This window comes from Miniopterus natalensis, chromosome 1, assembly GCF_054644295.1.
Source record: "Miniopterus natalensis isolate mMinNat1 chromosome 1, mMinNat1.hap1, whole genome shotgun sequence".
In the NCBI taxonomy this organism is placed as follows: Eukaryota; Metazoa; Chordata; class Mammalia; order Chiroptera; family Miniopteridae; genus Miniopterus; species Miniopterus natalensis.
In genome coordinates, this window is record NC_142081.1 from 111,986,745 (window position 1) to 112,010,858 (window position 24,114).

Here is a 24,114-nt window from a genome sequence, read left to right on the forward strand (position 1 = left end):
GACCTTTGGGGCTGAAACTGACCTGTCCAATAAACATTAATGCCCTGATGGTGTGGCAAACGAACACCCTTATTATTTTTTTAGAGCATCATATCAAATAAATTAAAATTCTCATGTCAATTGACTCACTTGGCAGAAAGAAACTTACATGCTGTGAGAAGAGGGAAGATGGGAGAAGAATTCAGAAGGCTTGGAAAGGGCCAGGTGGAAGAGGCACCGGACAGTTTACTGAAATGTGAATATCAACATCATCGAATGCCCTACTTCCTAACAAATCTGGATTATAATTTTCTGAAGTTGGGAAGGAGAGTTGTTCCCCATCAAATCAGGTATAGTAATTCTTAGCATTTTTGTTACGTATGCCTTTGAGAATATGACGATGATGATCAGCTCAGCTCAGGAAAAATATGCATATTACTTACACACAAAATCCTTTTCTGTAAGAACCACTCGTTATAATACTCAGGCTGGACCCCTATTAGTCACAATACCCATGTTCTATGTAATCCTGATCACTTGACTGTGGGAAAATCTTTCTTCTATGTAACCTAGTTTCATTTTATAGCTTAAACCTCTCTCCGCTGTTCCTGTCCTGTTTGCTTCAGAAAAGACTATTACAGACCTGCTGGTATAAAATTTTCACTTATGCTTACAAAAGGCTATGAAATTTTATCATGATTATTCCTGAAGTTGAAACTTTTCTAATCTTTCCTTACATATTGTGGCATACAGGGCTAGCTACTTTCCAATAATCACTTTTCTCTTCTGTCTTACTTAGTGAGCTATATGATTACATTTTTCGAGCCTCTCTTGCAGCTAGGTGTGGCCATGTGACTAGTCTTTAAGGCAGTAATATGTAAGCACTGTGCCATGTGGATATTCTGAAAAAAATCTCCCTTATCATTTTGCCCTGCTGTCTGTAATGAAGACAGAATAGCTGGAGATCAATAGCCATCCTGAGCCATGAGTTTGTGGTGTGATGGGCAACACTGTGTGTTGACCCTTCTACTAGAAATAAATGTTATGCGAATAGGCACCTTGTTTATCTTGGTGAAAGCAACATCCCCAGCACCTAAAAATGCATGTAGGCTGTGGTAAAGGCTCAGGTATTGAATGGGTATTGAATGAATGAATGAATGAATGAATGAATGAATGAATGAATGGAGTGAGTTCACACCAGACCATGTAAAACACTGATCATACAGTCCTCCCAGGGGATATTCAGCCATCAGGAGCAAAACCAAGGTCTCCGTTTCTGTCACAAAATCAAACTCTGCCCTAACTCAAATCATATCACTCCTATTCACTTCCCTTTGCTCTCCCTGGTTTGCTACTGTTATAGAAGTAGAGGATTTTTTCTTACTGCTCTGCAATGTTTTCTTTAAACAAAATGTTTTAAAATCTACTTTCCTAATAATTGTTTCTATTATTTTTTGGCTTAACAAGTTTAAAATTCTTTAATATTCAAGGTCATGCATTTCTTTTTGTGTGGATCTGTTGATAAATGCAGGCACTACTTGGTCACATAAACTTAGGCATCCATCAAGTGTACAAGAGTCATCCAGAATGGTATCTAATGACATTCCTAGGACGTTAGACAATAATATTATCACCATGGAATTCGTTCACTAGGTCCTAAGGATTTAACTCCATGTTGTTTACTGAAACTGAACTTCATCGAGCCCTTTCCCACTCACTGTGGTCTCTAAGTTTTAATACATCGCTTGTTCTTGTCACTAAACCTTACTTATATCTTTTAAACTATTAAATATTAATAATCTCTGCTTCTCTGATTTTTGAGCTGACCTTTCCCTCCTGCTGTCCTTTTAATAAAGGGGAACACTCCCTCTGCTCCTTTTTATTTTTTTGGCACATGTGTGATTAAAGGGCTTGTAAAAGTTCACACTTTTTTCAGTTACATGTCATTTTTGTCTTAGATTTTTCTCTACTCTTCTCCAAAAGTTGGTGCTATTCCTGTTAATTATTTGGGGAAATAATTAGCCTTCTCTTCTACTTCTGTGACATCTATTTATAGTAGAGCTACTTGGTTTTGCTCAAATTTCTTTTGAACCTACCCACCTTTGAGGAAAGATGATATTTGGGTTTTGTTGGGTACTTCCAGCTTTTCTGAAGTGCACACTTCTCGACACCTCACCCTCTCCCTCCAAGAGGCTTTCCCTGTAGGAGCCTATTAAAATAAAGACAGAGGTCATCCGACGAGCAATTCCTAAGTCTCCCCTCTACCAAAAATGTCTCTGTGGCCGCACAGGTCCTGCTCCCTCCTGGCGTCTCTGTCCTTCCAGAGCTCGTCCATCCCTGCTCTGAGTGTGTCCCTCCTGCTCACGGGGGCCTTGCTCCTGTCATTCTCCCGGCTCCTCTGACTTCTGTTTTTTTTTTGCATTGGCTCTTATGCTTTAACATATAAATATACATGTATTTTTCATCTAAGAATAAACATATCCTAGCAGTGTGTTTCCCTCTCACTACTGCCACATCTCTCTTCTCAGCCAAATGCTCAGGAAGAGAAGCCCTCAGTTGCTGTCTTCACTTTCTCGCTTCCTGTTTACTTCTTCACCCCAATGCCATAGCCAATACATTTGTAGCTTTCCTGCCCTCCTGACAACATTGGACTTGGTTAGGCAATTATGTATGGAAGCTTAGACCGGGCCAGGCCTGTGCCCTTGGTAAGGGGGTGGAGTGGGTGCCGGGCAGGGCAGGGGCATCCTGAACCACTGCCTCCTCTGTAAGGTGGGGGCCTGGATGGAACTCTGGGCGGGATTGTTCCCTCGTAACCAGGTGACCGCAGAATGTGCTCTGGTTGGCTGGTGCCAACCAGGTGAACTGCCTTCAGTTGAGAAGCAGCTGTGGAAGGAGGAGGAGCTTCGGCTGTGCTCTCTTCTTGCGGTGGCTGTGATTCTCAGCAGTTGTCTGATCTCCACACCTTTGGAATAAGTCAGGCTGCTCGCCGTCCTCACAGACTAGTCAGCTCAGTGGAGGCGGTCACAGCTGACAGCAGGGGGGGCAGCAGCAGGGGCACAGCCAGGCCTTGAGCCCTGCCCAGGGCCTGGCAGCCCAGTGGCCCCTGTGCTGTACAGGGCTTTGGCACTGTTGGGAGTTGGGGGGTGGGGCTGTTGAGTGAAGGCAGTGACAGCAGCAAGGAGTGAAGGGTCCTCATGGGGAACAAACTGTCCTGCTGCTGCCTGAAGCCCAATGCCAGCCCCAAGCTGGGCCAGCACTCTGGGGGGCGGCCTCGGGAATATGAGACTCCTGTGTATGGGGTGGGCTCCAGGAACTCAGTGGCAGAACCACCAGCCACGGCTGCCATGGAACTTAACAACTTGCATTCCCTGTTCTGTGATGGCCACCCTATCCTGCGCCTCAGTGACGTGGAAATGCCCGATGGTAAGGAGGTGGCAGGTGTTCACTGCTCTCAGGAGTACTTCTGTCCTGTGCTGACCCCAGGATCCCCTAGCAGGGAGCCACCCCCTCAGGCTCCTTGGCTGGAGCCGGCTTTCATGGAGCTGGCTCTTCCTGGCATCCCCACCCCTTTTTCCCTTCCAGTCCTGTCTGGCCAGTTTCCTTCCCTGTTCAGTACCCAAACGCCCAGTTCTTACTCCCAACCCAGCCTGAGACACTCCAGTCCCTTGCCCTTCCTGTTTATGCCTCTGTTTAATGTCTCGTGGGCCTCTGTGAAGACTTTTGGGTATATTTTCTCCTTTTTGTCAGTGAAAACTTGAAAACCCCAACTTCAGAGTATCCATGCCATCTCCCTCTCCTTACTTATCCATAAGGTACTTAAATGAAGGAACCAGGTAGGGGCTGGGGATACCCTGGCTCCCACCTGTTAAGATAGTTGATACTCAGGACAGTTCACCTGCAAAGATGTTAGAGTTTATTATTTCAATTCAAAATAGACAACTGACATGGACTCTATGTGGTGGTCTTAAGTAGGCTGTGTTCAGTTGGCTGCCTAGAAGCTCCTTTATTCCTCCCAACTGTAATTTGAATACAGAGGGAAATGGTGGGAGAGGGACTTGAAATTACTGAATGATGTGTAATGTGCTGCCAGTGCTACCGAGAATACTATTTTGGTTGGTTGTTGTTTTACACAAAGGAGAACCCTCTGAGTCTGATTAATTTATTTACTTTGATACAAATATATCTTCAGAACGTTCGTCTGCATGGCGCCCTCTAGGTCCTCTTCCCTCCTGCAGGGAGATTCCTGTCTAACTGTAGGAATGTTGAGGTAGAATTTCTGAAGACCAGGTGCCTAAAGGGGGGTGGGGAGGAGAGGGAGGAGAGAGGGAGGGAGAAGAAGTACTTGCTGGAAAATAAGCCTGATGACAGTGTAGCTAATGAAGACTGTGGTTTTGAAGTAGAAAACATTCTTTCACAAAGATGTTAAAACCCCCTTGGTTCATTTGTTTGATGTAAATGCCAGAAATTATTTCATAGAGCAAATGTACTATAGCTCTTATTCTATTTAAACTCTAGTTGAGCTTTTAATTTCTTTAAATGTTAGAATAATTAGCCGTGTGAATTCACCCCGATGGTGCACATGGCTTTGTAACTGAAAAGTACTCGCTTTTCAGAATATTCAAATATTGTGAAATAAATGAACAAATTACGTGAATTAAGTGTACCTTTAAACACAAGGCAAGTAAGTACCTGTGAAAACTTCTGCTCGCTCTGCTTGGCGCTGCCAGATAAGCCTCTGAGTGATTTTATAAACCAGTTAGTATGGGTAGTGTTGGATGAGAGGCTAAAGAGGACCCTGATTTAATTCTTTTAAGGTGTACAACTCACTTCCATGTGTATCTCCTTTGGCCCTTCTAACTGCAAATAAGGCCCGTGTATACTCTCCCTCCATTGCTGCCGAGGAAACCGAGACTTAGGCTGTGAAGTGACTGTGGCACAGCTGCTGAGCAGAAGAGGCTGACGTGCAGGTGGCAATGTGCCAAATTCAGTTTCTGTGGTGCTTACAAACTCTTTAGATTGCAGCTTATATTTCATATTTCTCCATAAAGTGAGCCCATTTTAACTTCCTCCCATCGTGATTACTCCCGTTTGAAATCACTGTATACAACTCAGAAGCAACGGCTGCTCCCCCTGTGTCTATAAACTCATCACAGTGGGTAAGAGTCAAAGCAGAAGTCACGGGGGACCAGGAATTTCCCCGGGTGCGAGTTGCTGTGTTTTAGGGAGTGTGTTCCGACGGCCTCGGATGGAAGCCGACAGAGCTCCAGACGCAGAGGGACCTTGTGAGAAGCTGGTGAGAGGGCAGGTCAAGGACCAGGGAGTGAGCACAAGCCTGTAGTGAGTAATGTAAAGCGGAAAAGCTGGAAAGACAGGGTTCAAAGTATAGAATTGCCTTTTATGTTTAATGTGATAGATTTTCTATTTCAACTTGTTTTTAATTTTGAAGGGACATTCAATAACGTGATATGAGAAACCTCAATTTCAGCATTTGCCTGTTATTAAGTTTCCATAGAAACAAGGTGAAAACGGTAAATGTAAAGTCCAAGGACACTGAAAATTTGCTTTTAATGTCTGTATTTCAGACAATTTTACATCAATTTCCCTGGAAATAGGAAATACCTACTTAGATGTAAAACATTCTGGCTTTTCTGTGATGGAGAATTGAACCATGTGCCTCTTACACAGAATCACGCTTGAGTGATGCTCTGCCTTGTTCTTCTGGAACAGAAGGTGGTTTCTTGAAGTCATTTCCAGGGGATATTCTTAAGAGCCTAGTACAGATTTCAGACAGACTTAAAAGAATTTGTGTAGCACCTTGCCTTTATCTAACAGTATATCGAATATAACCGATGGTGGCCTCAGTAACAGAAAAAAGACACTAAGGTCCTGTCATCCAGTGTTGTTATTACTCACCAACTGCTCACACAGCCTTTCGTGTCCTGACCTCATGAGCTTTGCTAATTTGCTGGCTCAAGGTGCTCTCTCAGGGGACCCTTCCTCCCGCTGCCCCTGAGGGGTGTGTAGGAAGGAACTGGCAATACTATGAGGAAAAACCTCTGGGCAGCAGATCTTCACTCTTTCCAGGAGCTATTTTAAACCCTCTTTTTTTGGTGACAATATTAATAAGCATTTGATGTAAAAGATTGGAAAATACAGAAAAGTCACTTGCTTATGCTGAGAACACCCAGAACGTTTATTAATATTTCGGTGTTTATTCTTCCTGAACCTTTCGTACGCATATAAACATAACATGTGATTCTACAAAAATGAAATCATTGTTTGTATGCTGCTTTATAGCTCTTTGTTATAAAGAGAAGTAATGACATAAAGCCCCTGGACGTGTGCCTGACCCCTGGAGGGCGCTCCAAGGGGTATTTCTATGCAACTGCGTGGAGCTCTGCTGCAGGCCTTTTCATAACTGTCCCTGTACCTTCAGATGGTTGGAGCATCACTCAGGTGCCCAGTCTTTAGGATGGGCCATTGTCCAAAGTGAAACCATACACACTCCCATTATAATGCTTTATTCTGGGACCCAGATAAAAACAGATGCATTATACTGACCTATAGACTTCAGATGGTATGCTTTCTTATATCTTGATTAGGATGTCATTTTGCAGTTAAGGTATTTTAACAGTAAATATTCTTATCCCAAAGTAAAGTCACCATTGGTTTTTCACTGGACAGCAGAACTCTTTTAGGTTTTTGGGGGATTTTGTGTCTCTAATTCTGAGTAAATACGCTAAGATCTGAAAGAAGTGCTGATCTTAGATGATAAATCAGAAGATTGCATTAGGTAAAATCTTAGGAGTTATAAGAGAATTGGGAGAAACTTAATTGACTTGGGGTACACTGAAATAGTTAGATATTTACTGGGCACCATTCCAGATGCAGGACAAACAGTGATAGTCAAGGCCAGGCTCGCACCCTAGCAAAGGTTTCTACATTCTAGAGGATCCTAGGGGCGGACAGCACATGGACAGTCAAGAAAGTCAGGGTTAAAGACGGCTGCTCCCTTTAGTGACACTGAGCCCGTCTGAAAATGAGGGAGCCCTGTGAACACGCTCCAGGCAGGTTCCTCAGGTGGGGGTGCGCAGAGTGCAGGCCACGAACAGCAGGCCGGGGGGGGGGGGGGGGGGGGGGCGGCTGCGGAGACTGACGGGCGCCGGGAGGAGGAAGGCGGTGCGTTCAGACCTGCATGCTGGTGGGCCTTGACAAAAAATACGAATTTTAGTCTTGTAATTAGAAACCACTGGAGGATTATATGTAGGGAAATGATGCTAATTGTATAAAGAGAGAGAGAGGAACAGCGAGGGAGAGAGAGAGAAGCTCCCGGGTGAGAAGGGGGATGCAGGGGTGTCAGGTAGACGGCGGGCAGAGTAGCGCAGGGGAGTCAACCGTGGCTTGAACAGAAACTGTAAGGGCCTAAAATGGGCCGAGTTAAGGAAATTAAGTAAATCTAAATGTAGTAACACAATAGGAATGACAAGTCACAGAAAAATAAACTAGTACGTCCCCACAGTCGACTACTATGGAGCTATAAAAAATAAAATATCTCTTTCCTGCTATGTGGTGATCTCCAGGATAAGTTACATGGAAAAGGAAGGAGAGGACATCCAGTGATGTACATGACAAAGCAGGGGAAATATGTATTTGCTTATTTTACAAAAATGCTGAAATTCCTGCTAATTGTGTGACTTTGGTTCCTTTCCCTTCAACGGGCAGCCAAGGCTCACATTTACTTAAGATGACGTGGGGGTGCTGGTTAATGAGCGGGCACTTCATACACTGCCTGTGAAATGATACTAAATGTTCATATTTTGCTTTTGAATTAATTTATGAAAGCTTTTTTGTCACTTCTTGGTGCTCTATATATAGTACATAAATTCCTCTTGCATTTCATTTGACCCTTACAGTGTTTTGAGTTCAGTAATATAGGAATTTTATCTGCTTTACATGTGAGGAGACAGGTTCTGAGTAGTGGTATGAATTGAGTTTTCCGAGGTTTGAACATCAGGTTGCTGGAGCAGGAATGTGAATTTCAGATGGATGGACACAGGGATAGGACTGATAGAGTGACATGTCGTGTGATCAGCTTTGGGGATACTACCTTTTTTCACACACCCTTTTTCTAGGGTATTAGAGTAATTAAACTTCAGGGTTAAAACAGTAACATTCCATAATTTGAGATGAAATGGAGGTAAATTGTTACTGAGGAATGTTCCTAAAAGTCCAAGACACTGCGCAAAGTACCTTTAAAAATACATAATGGAAGAAGGGTGTACTTCACTGTGGGAACTGTCCCGTCTCGGTCACAGTCACTGACACGTGTTGAGGACTCCAACAAGGCAGCCCTGAGATCCAAGGCGAGGCCGCTGCAGAGGGGGTTTGGAAGCCAGAGCTGGGAGGGGCAGAGGCTTCCTAGGAAGCAAGGCTCAAGGAGCAGCAGCCTGGGGGCCCCAGGAGCGCACCCTGTGCCCTTGGGTGGGGCAGCCAGCTCCAGGCCAGGGGGAAGGAGCCACCTGCCTGGGGGGAAGTGCAGACTCAGAGAGAGAAAATCATTAGTGTATAATCCACTTGTTAGCGTCTAAATTTCGTGTTATGGGTCAGGAAACTAATACAATGTACAGTAAATACAATGTGTAGTATAGGGATAGAGCAGTGAGTACATGCAGGAACCTTAAGTGAACAGGTGCCCAGCAGTTGGCCTAGAAACTTCTGACATTTCTATTTCATTGGAATAAATTGAAATCAATGTCTTTCTGAAAAATGCTGCTTAAAACCATACTATAAAATAGTGATGCAGTATTTGTCATTAGCAAAAAGTGGAAGTTATACATATATATAAAATTGTTGGAGGCTATAAACAGAAAATATTTTATGAAAGGCTCATGCAAATTAATAACCTTAGGGTTCTCGTGGGCACAATACATACAGTACCTGTAAACAAAAGGCGACTCACCAAGGTGGAAATAACACTGTTAACTGTGGTCAAACCATATAATCAAAGAAATGCAAATTAGAGACACTGTGAGGTTCCTCATTCACATAACTAGGATTTGTTTAAGTATTAAAGCTGGGGTAGAAGCTAAAACTGGTATGTTTGGAGGCATTATACTCTTGCATGCCCTCACCTGTTTTAGAAAGCAACTTAGTTGTATGCATTGAGCCATAAAAACAACCAAACCTTTCGGCCTGGTCATTTCGTTTTAAAAAGCTTTTCTAAGGAGATTCAAAAGTTTAAAACCACTGACTTGTATGACCAGAGTTCACAGAGTAAAAACCAAGGTACTCCTTGATTCAGGAATTAAATGAGCTTCTCAGAACTCGTCTCAGTTCTGCTCCTGTGGATTTCTCCTGAAAAGGCTTCCTCCTCATGCTGGTAAAGGCAGAGCCCAGAGCTCCAGAGGCCCTAAGGATCCTAGAGGTCAGCTCTGCCTTTCTCTGAGGTTCTTGGGAGGTGCCAGACCAGCTGGGATTGATCGGCCAGCCCTGGGGCATGTGCCTGCCCTAGGACCAGGTGTAGGGTAGGGCAGCTTTTTGTTTGTTTGTTACTTGAGCTAATTTTGTTTTTTTCTGCATATTGTCATTTCTTTCATTCCAGCCTTCTTGATTTTTATATTTAGAGCCATAGCAGCACATCTTGTTTTGGGGTGTGTGTGTGTGTGTGTGTGTAAGCCTACTGCTTCCTTGACTGAAGTACATACTTTTCTTGGGCTTTCCAGTGAAATTACTAATTTAGACACCTATATCATGGCATAGGCACCTATACAAACATGGCTGCTTCTGCAAATGTGTTATTTTTTATTCAAATTCAGTATATTTGCATTATTTTTGGTAGGAAATAGTCTTGAATTCTCTCAGCAGCTGGAGCTTAGAGGCTGCTCTGATAGTCTCTGCCTCTCACTTTGTGCACAACGGAGTTTATTTTTCCAAATAGCTCACATTGTCTCATTTTTCAAATATGTGGGGAAAATCCTTTAAAATAATTGTATGAGTTTTTTACAAAAAAATATTGAATAGAACAGTGTCTTCAAAAGCAATTTAATAAACTTGAAATTCAGGGAAGGAGCTTCCTTGACGCACAAGGCAATTGGTTCAGTTATTTAATTTCTCTGCTGGCGGGACTGTCAAAGTGGACGGCTGAGATGTCTGCTAACCAGCCAGTCCCGAATGATGTTTGGGCAACATTCTAACTGTGTTAGTCGGAGGGGAAAGTCTTCTAGGTAAATACATTTAGACATGACGTTAGACTTTATTCATTACTATAGTTTTAACATATCAGTGAGCATTTTGATTCTCCAAGAACCAGGGCTATAGTCTATTTATATTTGACCTCCAAATGCCCTTTTAAAAACAGGCCCATTATTATGTGACATGGGGAATGTCGCCTGAACCATTATTCCATCAGGACCTTGGTCCACTTTTTTACAAGTTTGGTTAAATGGTTTGAGATAGACATTGCTAAGGCCTATCATAGGGTTTGTTTTTTTAAATGACAACTTTATAATCGCATATAGTGGGGAACTTTGTGTTATTAAAATTCAAGTACGTGTTTGGTATTCTTGCCTAAGTAGAAGATTATCCCACCTCGGTGCAAGGTGCGCTGCAGGGGACCTACTTTATGTGTTCACAGCAGATTTCATGTTTGCAAGCAGCCCTATGATCAGGCCGAGAAAGAATTCTTATTGAAGACCCAAATTAATCATGGGGCATGGAAGGAAGAAGTGAGAGTTTAGCTTTGGAAATTGAGGGCAGAACTAAAAAATCACTTTGTCAAAAGTATAAAAAGTCACTGTCATGAAACTATTCCTGTAGATTAGAGCACTGAGCTCTTATGCTGTCCTTTAAAATGCGCCACGATGAACAGCCCCAAGTAAGCCTCAGCTGACTAAGTAAGTTCATTATCTGAATGGAGTTAGAATCAGCCTATGTGTGTAAAGAACATTTTCCAAAAGCAGCTCACTTGATTTGGGCCTATTTGATGTATTAGCTGGTATCTGATGCTAATTGGCCACAGTGTAACTTGCTTCTTGAGACTGTTTCTGGAATGAGCTAGTAATATCAGCATAAAAGAGAGTGACTATATTTCTAATTGATAAGTGGAAAGGGGAAAGCACATATATGATACCCCAATTTAAATTAGATTACTTATGTGCAAGTTTAAAAAAAGTCTAAGATATAGCCTGGGTTGATTCCTCATATCTAGAAAGATCTTACAATTTTTAATAACCCCGGTAGAATTTTTATGTTGTTGCCTTCACTAAAATTGTCTTGTTACCATTACTTAAAAACTTTTTTGCCTGGCCGGGCGTTGCTCAGCAGTTGAGCATCTAAATGGGATCCAGGCGATCAGGGTTCGATTCCCAGTCAGGGCACATGCCCAGGTTGCAGGCTCGATCAATGACTCTCTCTCATCATTGATGTTTCTATCTCTCTCTCTCCCTCTCCTTTCCTTCCTCTGAGATCAATAAAGATACATTTTTAAAAAATGGAAAAAAAAACACAAAAAACTCTTTCTAACTCCGTTTAAGTGATTAAAATGGATGTATAGCTATTTTTTAAATTTTGTATTTTTCTACTCAACTAAATCAGTATGCTTATTTCTCTTCTTCCTATACAGAGTGGTATTTACAGTTAATCCCTTCCGACCATCCCAGAGCAACAACAATTTTCCTAAAGAAATATCAAATGCATGGTAAGTCAAGATAGAATTTAGGTCACAGCTAGGTTTTTATTTGAACAAATCAAAAAAATCAGTTGTTCATGTGTGAGGATTGAATTTGTGATTTTGGCTTTATTTTACATAGCACTCAACCAAATGCTCCATCCTCCCCACATCTAGAACTTTCCAGCTCCTCCCAGCTCCCTCACCTGCTGCAGGGCTGCCCGGGGGCATCAGAGCAGACAGGCCTGGGGGGCCCCCAGAAGCTCAGCATCAGCAGGGAAACTAGTGTCAGCTTCCTGTGCCCTGTTTGTCTTAGGAAAAGAGTCAGAACTGTAGGATTTTATCACACTGCTTGCCTGCTTATTTTCCTTAATGTTATGTTAAATCGTGTTTACTTGCTTAAAAAGGCTCACAGATCAAGCTTTCAGTTGATTAGACAGCAGAGGCAGGAGAAGGGCAGGCCCCAGTGGATCTGAATTAACGCAGCGCAGTAACAGTGGGGCTTTTTAACATGCCTTTTCATGGTACGTGTGCATTTTGACTTTCTGGAGCTGATCGTTTTCGGTAGGATTGCTGTATTTCGGTTTCTTCTGGGACCATGGGCTGCTCTCATGTAGAGAGGGGGAGACAGTAAAGGAAAAGCTGCCTTCAGTCCTAGGAAGGTGCCTGTGATGCCCCCCCACCTTCCAGGAGGCAGCGGGGGGCACAAAGTGCAGCCCAGGACCCTCTTGGAGCTTTTGGGTTTTTTCATATCTTTTTGAGAGCAAAACAATTTTGTGTTGTAGGTGTTTAGTTAGGTTAGCCACACTCATTTTACAATTTAAACTATGGGATCCTTTGCAGGATATTCCAGGTGGTTACCAGTCAGTGGTGCAGGATGCTTCCAGGGGCCTGGCCAGAAACTGGTTCTTGGAGCCATCAACTGCTAGATGCTGGTGACTCAAGTAAAGTGGGTGTAAATGCAGAATTAGGAACCAGGGCTCAGCAGTGGCTCAGAGATGCAGCAGTTAAACTTGTTCATTAGCTGACTCTCACCCGGCCTAATTAGCTTTGCCTTTTCTTCAGTACATGGAGCGGCTTTGATTTGTACCAATACAGAATATCTTAGGTCAGAACAGTCAAACTGAGTTTAAAGATTCTACTTTATGGAACTCATCTTGCCAGGTGATTTAAATTATAAATTTTGGGGAAGTGATAAAAGAAATGGAGCTTAATTTGTCTTATTTTACATGTTGATATCTGTCAGGGAATCATAACTGTTTCCCTGCGGCGTTTGTATCTGCATTGATCACTTATTCTTTTTATTCTTAGTGCAAGGAAAGAGGAGGAACAGCTCTTCACACCATGTAAGTAAACACTGGAAAAGTTAAGTAAGGAATTAATAATCTGAATTTAAAATTGTCTGCCACGATTTTTAAAAGTATATAATGGACCCAGTGTCATCAACATGGCCCTTTTTTGGTAGATTTTCTAAATCATTTCTGTTATCTTAATTATCAAACTTACATATTCAGGAAAGCTTTTGACTTAGTAATCCCCACTTTTTAAGAGGTTCTGACCTTTAAGTTAAATTTCAATAACTTGGTTGTGATATAAAGATCTGCCTTAAATTTTTTCCTTAACTTTTAGTCTTGTTTTTTACAAAATAAACAATATAATAGCTAAGTCACTTTTTAGCACCATCTATTGACTTATTGTCATAGCAGCTGAAAGCTTAGCTTTCTCAACTCCAGGGTGGCCTTCTTTCCCTCCCCCTTTCCTCTCAACATGTAACATGGTTGTTATTAAATCAGAATCAATGTTTACATTATTATATTATGTAAATATTTTTTTACTGCTGAGCCATGTAGATCTGTGGCTGTGCCTCTTTCTTGTATACCCTTCATTCTTTTTCTCAAATACACAGTGTCCCAAAAGATGTACATGCACTTTGAATGATTATCAAGTCAGTGTTTAGTAACATATAGTTCAGTTTCAGAATTTGAAAAAATCTATAGAAGTGAGTAATTTTTTGGTCACTGCTTGTTCTCAAACTGATGACCGTTCTGGTCCAGGCACAGATGATAAGGCAAAGCAATGGAATCGCAAACAGCAAGAATTATTTGGTTCAGTATTTTGGGCCCTCAATTTGTTGACTGTTGGCTGGTTTTGTACCGTAAACTTTATCTTGTATGAATCCCCATAGAAGAAAGTCTGGTGGGTCTTTAGGATAAGTTTTCTCTGCTCAAAGCTTAGCCTGTCTTCCCCCATTATTTCAAATCAGTTAAACCTGGAAAGGAGTGAAAATTGAGTGTGTTACCAGCTGTTACAGTGTGTATACAGTTTTGGGACCCCTATGTGACTGAAACTTGAGCACTTCTCCAGGACAATCCCAACCCCTTCTTCCTAGTCACCATGACCTCACACAGCCAGATGCAGCAAGTAGGCTGGTCTCCCTGCTTTCAAAATAAATTTTTTGTTCCTAACAATCTGGTAGTTTGGCAGAGAAAGATGGCTATCAGACAGAAATACTACGTTTATGCTACATTAACATAATACCTAGTAAGTTTTCACTTTTGTGTGTGTGGAATTAATTTTTTGACTATATTCACTTCTTGTTTTCTAACAAATATTTTTTCCCAAAATTCTGTAACATTTGTCACAGGCCTGTCAAAAATATTTTCCATTTCCTAAACAGAGTTCCATGTTTTATTGGAAGCAATCTCCCCCCTCTTGTTATCCTAGTCTAGTAGAGACTTGCTTTCCCTAGGCCTGCTCTGTGCCTGTTTTGTGGCATATTTCTTTAAAGTCACCTGGGAGCTCACATAACTGTTCTCTTGTGTGGGGTCCCCTATGTCTTAGATCAGTGATTTTCAACCTTTTCCATCTCACGGCACACATAAACTAATGACTAAAATTCTGTGGTCCAAGCAGTGTGCCTCAGTGGTTGAGCATCGACCTATGATCCTGAAGATCAGGGTTCGATTCCCGGTCAGGGCACATGCCCGGGTTTCGGGCTCGATCCCCAGTTGGGGGCCTGCAGCAGGCAGCTGATCAGTGACTCTCTCATCATGGATGTTTCTCTCTCTCTCTTCTTCTCCCTCTCCCTTCTTCTCTCTGAAGTCAATAAAGATATATTTTTAAAAAAATATATATAATTTTGTGGCACATCAAAAAATATATTTTTTGTTGATCTGACAAAAAAGGTAGTTATAATTTTGATTAAGTCACACTGGACATCTCTTGTTGTGTTGGCTGTTGTCATTGTTTTATTTGAGAATCTAAGGGAATAGTCAGGTATTGCATGTTTTAAGAATTCTTGTTGCGCCACAGTGTCCTGCCCTTACACTGGTTGAAAATCGCTGTCCTAGGTGGTATGTTTTCCCCTGTCTTCTTATACTCCCTTGTTTTACTGGAGCAATTTTTCCTGGGAAAGGATACATGGGCAGAAATTTTTTAGAGATCTAGCCTCTCTGAAATGCCTCCTGTTTAATAAAATATAGAATTCTGGGTTGAAATTAATTTTTTCCGTTCTAAAGACATTTCTACTGTTAATCACTACAGTTCTTAAGTCTGTTGACATTGGATGATACGTTATATATTACCAATTTTAGTAATTCCCCCACCCCTTTCTTCCCTGGAAACTTTTAGAACCTTCCCTATTCCTGATATTCTGGAATTTATAATATGTTTTGTTATGTACCTTTCCTTTTTATTGTGGCCATCAAGGCTGCAGGTCTGATCTGCTTTCAGGGAATTGTTTTTGATTCTTTCCTATATCCTCTATTCCTTCTTTTTTTTGGTATTCCCATTACTCAGAAGTTGGAACTCTCAGGCCAGGATTCCTGCATGAGTCTGTAAGTTCTTCTCCCTCTTATTTCCCATTTTGTCTTTTTCTATCTTCTGGAGATTTCCTTGCCTTTATGCCCCAGCCCTTTATAATTCTCTGTTTTGTCCATCTTGTCTTTAATGTACAGTGTCTCTTACATCCTGTCATTCTTTTATAAAGCATTTTGTTCTTTTACCAAGGACATTTTTTGCCTTTCTGAGGTTAAGAATAATTTTTTTACGTTTTCACTTGCTCCTGAATTTTATCACTCCCATTAATTTTCTTTTCTTTTATGCAGTAGTTTATTTTACATAGGACAACTCATTTGCTGATACCATAGGTTCTAAGTTGCTCTATTAAAGTAATCACTCAATAAAGTGATGTTCTTAGCATGTAGATTTTAGGAAATGTTTTCAACTTTTGTTTATGAGTTCAGATTTTTTTAGTTAAATTCATTGGGGGGACGTTGGTTAATCGGGTCACACAGGTTTCAAGTGTGCATGTCTGTGATGCATGATCGGTATATTGCACTGTGTGCCCAGCCCCCAAAGCCAAGTCACCTTCCCTCAGCATATATCTGGGCCCCTTGCCCTTCACCACCCCCACACCCCTTCCCTCTGGCAGCCACCGTGCTGGTGTCTGTGTCTGTGGGTTTTCGTTTTATATCCCGCACGTGAGTGAAATCGTGGGGCTCTTCGCTTTCTCTGGCTGCCTCGTTTAGCTGAGCATCGTGATCCCCGTGTTGTCGCAGTGGCGGTGCTTCCCTCTGCTGGCGGCCGAGAGCTGTCCCGCTGTGTGTGCCCACAGCTGCTTCACCCAGACCTTCACTGGAGGACACTTTGTTTCCTCCCGTGCCTTGGCCACTGGGGATAATGCTGCAGTGAGCAAAGGGGCGCATATATTTCTGCAAATGAATGTTTTCAAATTTCTCAGGTATATAGCCAGAAGGGGGGTTGCTGGGTCATATGGTAGCTCTGTTCTTAATTTTTGAGGACACCCCCTACTGTTTTCCATGGTGGCTGTACCAGGCTATGTTTCCACCAGCAGCGAACGAGGGTTCCTTTGTCTCCACAGCCTCTCCCACACTTGCTGTTACCTGTCTTGTTCATAGTCACCATCTGTTTTGATCTGTCCTACTTGTTGGCGTCCCTCGGATGTGTGGTGGTCCCTGACCGCCTGTTGCTATCTAACTGGAAGCACTAGGAGTGAGCAGAAGTTTCGCAACTGACAGAGCTGCACTGCAAGAATTTGGGGCGGATTCTGAGCCTGCCTTGGGTTCTGTAAGACACACTGGCTTCCTTACCCCTGTTCTAGCCACTCTCTCTGGGCACCAAGGCTGTGCTTCCTCCCCTTTGTTCTTATAGTGTGTATGGCTTTTTTTATGCCTTTAATTCTCAGGACATGTCTCTGAAAGGAAGGGGAGTGGAAATAGATTTGTGGGGAGTTTACAAATCTCAAATGTATAGGTTCTAACTCAAACTTAGAACCTATATTTAAAGTGTAAATCAAAGTTTAAAGTTTTAATTCAAGAAAATTAATATTAATCCATAGAATATTTTTGTTTCTCCCTATAATTAGCATACTACGCTTTCCTCCTAAAGTCTTAGTTAAGAATTCTATTCAGATCATGCACTTTGCAGTATTGTCCCATTTATGTGCAACGTAGATGGAGCAGCTTTCATTAATGCATAAAGTGCTAGAAATTTTCAAGTTAACTAAAAGTCATTAATTCTTACTATCCAAAACGTGTCTTGTGAAAAAGTACAGAGAAAACAGTAAACTTCAGCTTTATTTTTTAATGGGTTAAGATGAGACAGTGGGCACAATGGGCGGGGGCAGGATTTCAACAAGTACTTGACTTGATAGTAAGGTTGGGGTTGTCACTCCTTAAACTTCTAGGCTGGTTATTTGTCTAGTCTTTGCTATTGCACTTTAAGTCTACTAAGTAACCCCTTCCCTTTCTTGCAAAGATTGTAAAAGTCCATCCGTTCTGCCGTTTGTGCCGAGTGAAGGAAGATACAGCAGGATTTTTGTCTCTGTCCATTCTAGTGACCCACCAGGGGTTCAGATACCTGTGAACACTAAGTTTTCCGTAGTATTTTTGTATTTGCATTTTTTTGTATTTGCATTTTTTATCTTTATGTTTGTCACTGTAGTTTATTGTGGTTGTAAGCCATCAATAGTAAGGTTTTAACCACAAAGAACAATTGTTTTAAATTTTCAAGGAAGATGAGGGGAAAGTAACCTGCAGCCAGTATACCCAGGCTTTGCCAGGAGGCTTAATTGCGCCCCCTCTGGGGGATGCTAGATACTCGATCCTGGGAAGTCTGAATAGTTGGGAGGAGGCCTGGACTGATGGCAGAGTGTTGAGTGTTCCTTTGGTTGGATGAGGCCAGTAGACTGTAAGTTGTTGATTTACTAAATGAACCCCATGGAGCTTTGAGCCCATGCCTAATTAAAAATTTTCCATGTTTTAGCACGAATATTTTCAAATACAAAGCAATATACATTTATAGTAGAAAAAAATTTTAACTACAGGAAAAGGAGAGGAAATATCACCTAAAGTTTTACCAGCTAGTCTATATCTTGGCACATTTTTTTCCTGTTCTTCTCTCCCCTCCCCATATATAGGTTTTTGGTCATAATTGACTTTATTAAGGTGTTTTATATGCCATATTACACTTGTATAGCAGTGCTCTTAAAAGATAACCTTCCATTTAGAATAAAAGTATTCGAATGAGTTTTCACATTTTATGCTGTATTTGTCTTTTTGAGATCCCAAAAGTAAATTACAGGTTAACTGCATAGATTAAGGAACATATCAGAGTTTTAGCTATAGTTAGAATATTTGTAGCTTGAAAGAATTTATTCCTCCAAAGAGTGAGTCTTTTCAAATTATGCCCTCTGGAACTTTTGGCTAATGAGGAATAAGTGGCTTTGAAGTAAGACATCTGAAACTGGCAAAATTGTGTTTTAGATAATATAAAGATATTTCTGATTTTTGGCTACTGGCAGTTTTTAAATGCTCTGTATTTTAAAAGATATCAGCTAGGTGTTCTCCCTGTCCTGTCTTTGTGTATTTGTGGGAGATCCTGATGGGAAAGTGTGACCGCATGCTGAAAGCTGCTTTATAATAATATGAGAAAGGAAGGCTCATCTGAATTAGTTTATAAAAATTCAGCAGCACCGATACAGTAGGCAGTTAGGCAGAGATGAACAGAGCAGGAGCGACAGGCCAGGTTTGTCACCAGGGTAGAACGCTTTTGTTCCTAGCGATGGGGACCTCGCCCCAGGGTGACCTTTCCTGCCCTAGCATATCACAGGTCAGGCTGTTTACACCCCCTGAGCTTTCATGTTTGATATTTTAACCAAGAAAAAGCATACTTTTCTTAACTTACTGTGATGTTTTCTTCTATTCCCCTTCCCCTTCAGGTATTTCCAGATCACCTTAGAGAAAAATATAGCTCATGCTCAACAATATTTTTAGACAACAGCACAATTTGCCAGCCCGAGACGAGAATCAGTGTGCAATGGTGAGTAAAATAGGCTGCCCGGGCTCAGTGACAGACACCTTATGCTACAGGCGCCCTACCCATGTGTGAGCTCATTTGATTGTTCTTTTCCATGATCAGGTTAAGAAACTGGTATCAGTTATTGTTGATTTCAATTTCCATTTCAATCTGAGAACATGGAAGACGGGAAAGCCAGTGAGCAAATATAAATTTCCCCCCAAAAGTATTCATCTTTACCTGAGGAAATACTGTGGCTGAGACGTTGTTGAACAAAATGCAAGGCGAGGTGCTTCTCATTGACTCTTTCTAGAGAAAAGTGTTTCTTTATGAGATAAAGGCCTAAAACCACATGTGCTACTCTGGAAGCTGCTCTTGGCAGGAGGACCAGCTCGGCCCCCACTGGCCCAGGGCATCTGCCTTTACATTTAGTTGGATTTGCTCAGATTTCCCCTGTTCTCTTTTTCCTGCAGTATTTCGGTATTAAAATTCACTTCTCCCAGGAAAAATGCACCAAACCAGGGTTAAGGAACAACTTCTCAAGGCTGATTTCTTCGTGAATAAAATTTGTTCATCTGAGGTTTTAATTTTATAGATGTTTTAAATTTAGTTATATATGTATATAGATATATAAATACACCTCTGAGACACTGTATTGATCCATATATAAGAAAATAAAAGCAGAAAAAAGTTACTTTGGTGAAGTTTTGGAAACGCAGCCACAGTTAGGTGTATACTTAAGCAAACATAACAGTGTCATGATGCTGCGGAAAATTATTCAGTAAGTTCTGCGAGCACCACATAGTCCACAATTGCAGATGCACTTTAAAAACACCCTAAGATGAAATTTTGAAGCTGCTTAAGAGTGAAATAAAACCAAAATAGGGTGTAGAGCTTCCTGAACCCTTTGGGGTTGTCCAAGGAGCATTATCAGTGTCTCCTTGGGATATGAGAGCTGATTTTCCAGAACAGTTTGGGGAATGCTACCTGAAATATTAGTACCATCATTCCTAATTTTATTTTTCAACCCTAAAAACATAATTTGTTCATAAACTTAATTTTGTTTCTATTGTACCAGCCTTTTTACTAATTCTCAGTAACTTCTACTTTAATTAAAAACAGCAAGTTCACAATCATAATACTGTAACTTTCTTCTCTCACTTATAACAGTAGTTGAGGTCAAATTGTGTCTCATCAAAAATTGAGCCCCATCCCTCTCTAAAGTCCTGAGCTTTGGCACCTATGGCATAATCATTTAATCTTTTTATCCAGGCAGGACACAGATCCATCCAGGAGTAAGAAAACAACTCCACTCTGGCTGCATTCCATAGGTTCTTTTGAATTCAAGGTTCTGATGTTACAGTATATAAATCAAAAGTAGTTGTAAAGACTAACCTTGCTCAGACAAGTAGGTGTTATGCTTTTTTTCATCAAATTAGTCTAATTTTTGGAAGTACAGTAGGCTTTAATTTGCTCTCATCAGGTTTTGAAAATGATCAGTACATTTACTATTTGTAAAATAAAGGTTTTCTGAGAAAATTATTAGGAATGGTTTTGAAAAGATGTTTATTATGGGGCAGTAGCGCATTGTTCCCAATGGGGTGGGGAAGCCTTATTAGAATCACGGATGCAGCTTTTTTCAAAATGTGTGTCTCTAAACACACGCAGCCCCTGTCCCCTCCCCCAGCACACTCCCTCTCACAAGCCTTTGATGAGCTGAGGAAGGATGGGGGGCATCATTATATGGAGAAAAGCATCCAGGGTGATCCTGATTTCAACCCTAATCCATGTGTTCACATTGCAATCACCTGAGAAGCTTTCAAAGCAACCCAGAGTCATACCCAGTGCCCGTTAAGTCAGAGCATCTCAGGGCGGAGCCAGGCGGTTTTCAAAGCCCCTCTGAGGATCCCAATTACAGCCAAGCTTGGGCAGCACACTGCCTGGTGAGAGGGCAGGAGGGAGAGTCTGCCGCTCACCATTGCCGGGACCTTGAGCAAGTCAGTTTTCACCTTGGTTACCTTACCTGTAAAATGGGTTGTTGAATTAAATGTCATCACAACTTCCTTGGTTCTTTTCAGCTTATATGCTTCAAATTCTCTGATTTTAAAATCAATTTGAACATGAAACTGTTTGAAGCCCTATAGAAGTACCCATTAGATACTAACAATGTTACAGGCCTTTTTACAAGTGCGCATATTCTATAGACCTAGTTATAAAATTCAATTTTGCTTTCCCTTAGTTATTTTGAGCTTCATTTTAGAAACTGAGAGCAAAGAGGAAAAGCATATAACTTAATCTACAGTACTCCTTTGTTTCATATTACACGGAATCTGCGAATACCTTAGGAATACAGTACCTTACACAGTACCCGAGGACGTACATCTGCTCATTAAGATTGCACTTAAACTAATTTGGAAATAAATGTTATTAATATTACACTATAAAACTAATTTGGAAATAAATGTTATTAATATTACACTGTATACTGTTATGCTGTGTTGTTGGCACTGCTTGTTTTAGGAGAACTAGACCTGTTGATTTTGTAGGTTCTTAAATGATTTGGTTTGGTATAGAGAATTTTATTTACCTTTAGGGAAATGATGGAAGATGGGTGGGTGGAAAAACTACTGTATGGCTTAAATTTAAGCATGTGTACAAACAGGTCTATCTTGTACAGGATCAAAGATTCTATGGTGAAGGGGAAATGACAGGAGAAGTGTGTAATAACTTACATATTAAAATAACCAACCACAACATGTCTTCTAACAGCATATCCCCTAGCATTTTGGTTTTCCTAATTTTGCTCAAAGCCAGAGAACTGCAACAAGGTAAAACGTGCCCATGAGAAACTGTTCTGAATGAGGATTTCATGGCCACTGGGCCCTGGGAAGGCCCTTCCCCACCACAGTCCCTTTTAAGACATGCCTTCAGACCTAACATGGACTCAGTTCTTCCATTTTTTTCTCTCCACAGCCTGGTATTAGCAATATATTACCACATCAAGAAAAGGTGAGTTTTAAAACCTGTCTTGTTATTCTAGCTAATAAACTTACAAGATATAAAGTTTAGTATTAGTTAATAAATATAGTCATTATTGGAGTAAGCTGTAGAGTGCTTTTATTACATTATTAAAGTGAATCATTTTTGTCTTAGGACTCAACCCTTAAGCTATTGATCCCAAAGGATATTTGTTTATGTGGGCTGTACTGATATTTACTGTATTCGAAATTAGAAATTAAAATTGAGAATTTAGAAGTAACTCCCTTGTATGTTGAACCATGGTTTTTTGTAGCACTGTTGAAATGTTGAGCTGGATAATACTTTTTCCTGGGGGCTGCCTTGTGCGCTGTAGGATGTTTCGCAGCATCCCTGCCTGTCCTCACTAGATGCCAGCAGCACACTCTCCCCGCGCCACACGGGGACAACAGAGCATGTCTCCAGCCGGGGCGGGATGCTTCCTGGGGACAAAACACCCCTGATTGGGAACCATAGTATTAACATAATTTTGTGTAAAAGAAAATTACTTTGCACAACAAAAACGTTGAGTGGAAATTGTGTCATTTACTTACATTTTTGCAAGTCTCCGTATGTCTGGTAATAGAAGGCAGCTGATCTCATGTATACCCTGTCTTCAGTCATTTGTGATTACTTCAGTCATCTCGATAATTTGTTTTGAAGAAACAATGTGAAGACCATGCCTCATGTAGCTGTATGGCTAGAAAAGGGTGTATTTTTAAAGCCTTCAGATAATTGTGCATATTCTTTGATACTATACCCAAAGTTCACAAATGCTGGTTTCTTAAAGTATTTTCAATGAAATTTTAAATCATATCCATGAACTTGCAGTAAGGTCTCTATTAAATTAATATCCATTCAGATATCTTATATGCTGAATGAATCTTTTTATTGTAAATAATTTTATGATAATATAATACATTGGTCATTTGGAAAGTATTGGTTCACATTTCTTTACACAGCATTAAAACTCACTGTTGTTAGTTAGCATCATATCACCACCAGTCTTCCCTGAAAATCCTTTAAGTATTGAAAAGCTGTCAGGCTCACACAAAAAAGATACAGGTTTTCCCCAGCCTTGATTTTTAGCTTGATAGCTTGAATTGTGTCACTGGCAGCATATATACAAGTTACTTTCCTTGAAGTGACATGCTCACTCTTCAGTTTTGAGAGACTGACAGTTGTACTGTCAAATAAACAAGTTATTCCATGAAAAAGTCACTTGTTCAGCTCACAACTAAGTCACAACTGCTCTTCCTTAACAACCACATTTCGGTATGCAGAAGTGCTTAATGCATACTTCCCCCTTGCTCAGATAGAAATAAGAATCAGCGTTTAATAACACCATCCTTACTGCTTTGTCAAGGATGTTCTCCAGTGAAGCAGAATTTGTTTTTCCACCAGTGGCCGTGAGGAATAGAGTGACTCCTAGCACAGGGCGGTGCCCCTGCCTGGACGCAGGCTCAGAAGCCAGTTTTACTGACTTTTCTTTTATACAGTCATTGCAGTGTCAGTGTAGACACAGGCAATGCCTTAGGATTTCTATAAAAACAGTTTTGGCCTCATGTGTCTCCTGAAAGTGGTCTAGGGGAACCCCAGAGGCCTGCAAGACACATTTGGGGAACCACTGTGTGGAAAATTAAACTTAAAAGACTGGTTTTCCTGGCCAGTGCAGCTCAGTTGGAGCATCGCCCCAAGGGGGCAGGTTCCATTCCCAGTCAGGGCCCATGCCCAGGTTGTGGGTTCGGTTCCATCAGGCCACGTTCCTGGGTTTCAGGTTCGATCCCCAGTTCGGCGTGTGCAGGAGGCAGCCTTTCCATGTGCATTTTTCCCCTCACTCCCCCTTCCTCTCTAAAACCAGTAACTGGTCATTTTAAAAATAAAAAGTCAAGTTTTTAACTCAAACTATTTAAAAGAGACAAGAAGAAACACATAATAATAATATAGGAAACTAACAAGAGAAGCGAAACTGGGAAACATGAGTCTCGTATTCACACGAATGGCCCGGCTCCTGCTCGGTGACGCGCTCCTGTGTGGCCCAGGGCGAGGCAGCAGGTCGCGTCTGTCTGGGTGACCAGCGTCGCCTGTCAGGGAGGGTCAGCGCCTGGAGGGGCAGCTCTGGCTGCTCACTGTGGAGG

At 41.4% G+C, this 24,114-nt stretch overlaps 1 long non-coding RNA gene across 1 annotated transcript; it reads left to right on the forward strand.

Moving 5' to 3' along the window:
* The first annotated feature begins 214 nt into the window (after window positions 1-214).
* LOC148094311 (uncharacterized) lies at window positions 215-21,970 on the forward strand. Its single transcript, XR_015714280.1, has 5 exons — window positions 215-329; window positions 11,600-11,674; window positions 12,956-12,990; window positions 18,885-18,985; window positions 21,935-21,970. It is a non-coding gene; the product is annotated as an uncharacterized LOC148094311 (long non-coding RNA).
* The last annotated feature ends 2,144 nt before the right edge of the window (window positions 21,971-24,114 follow it).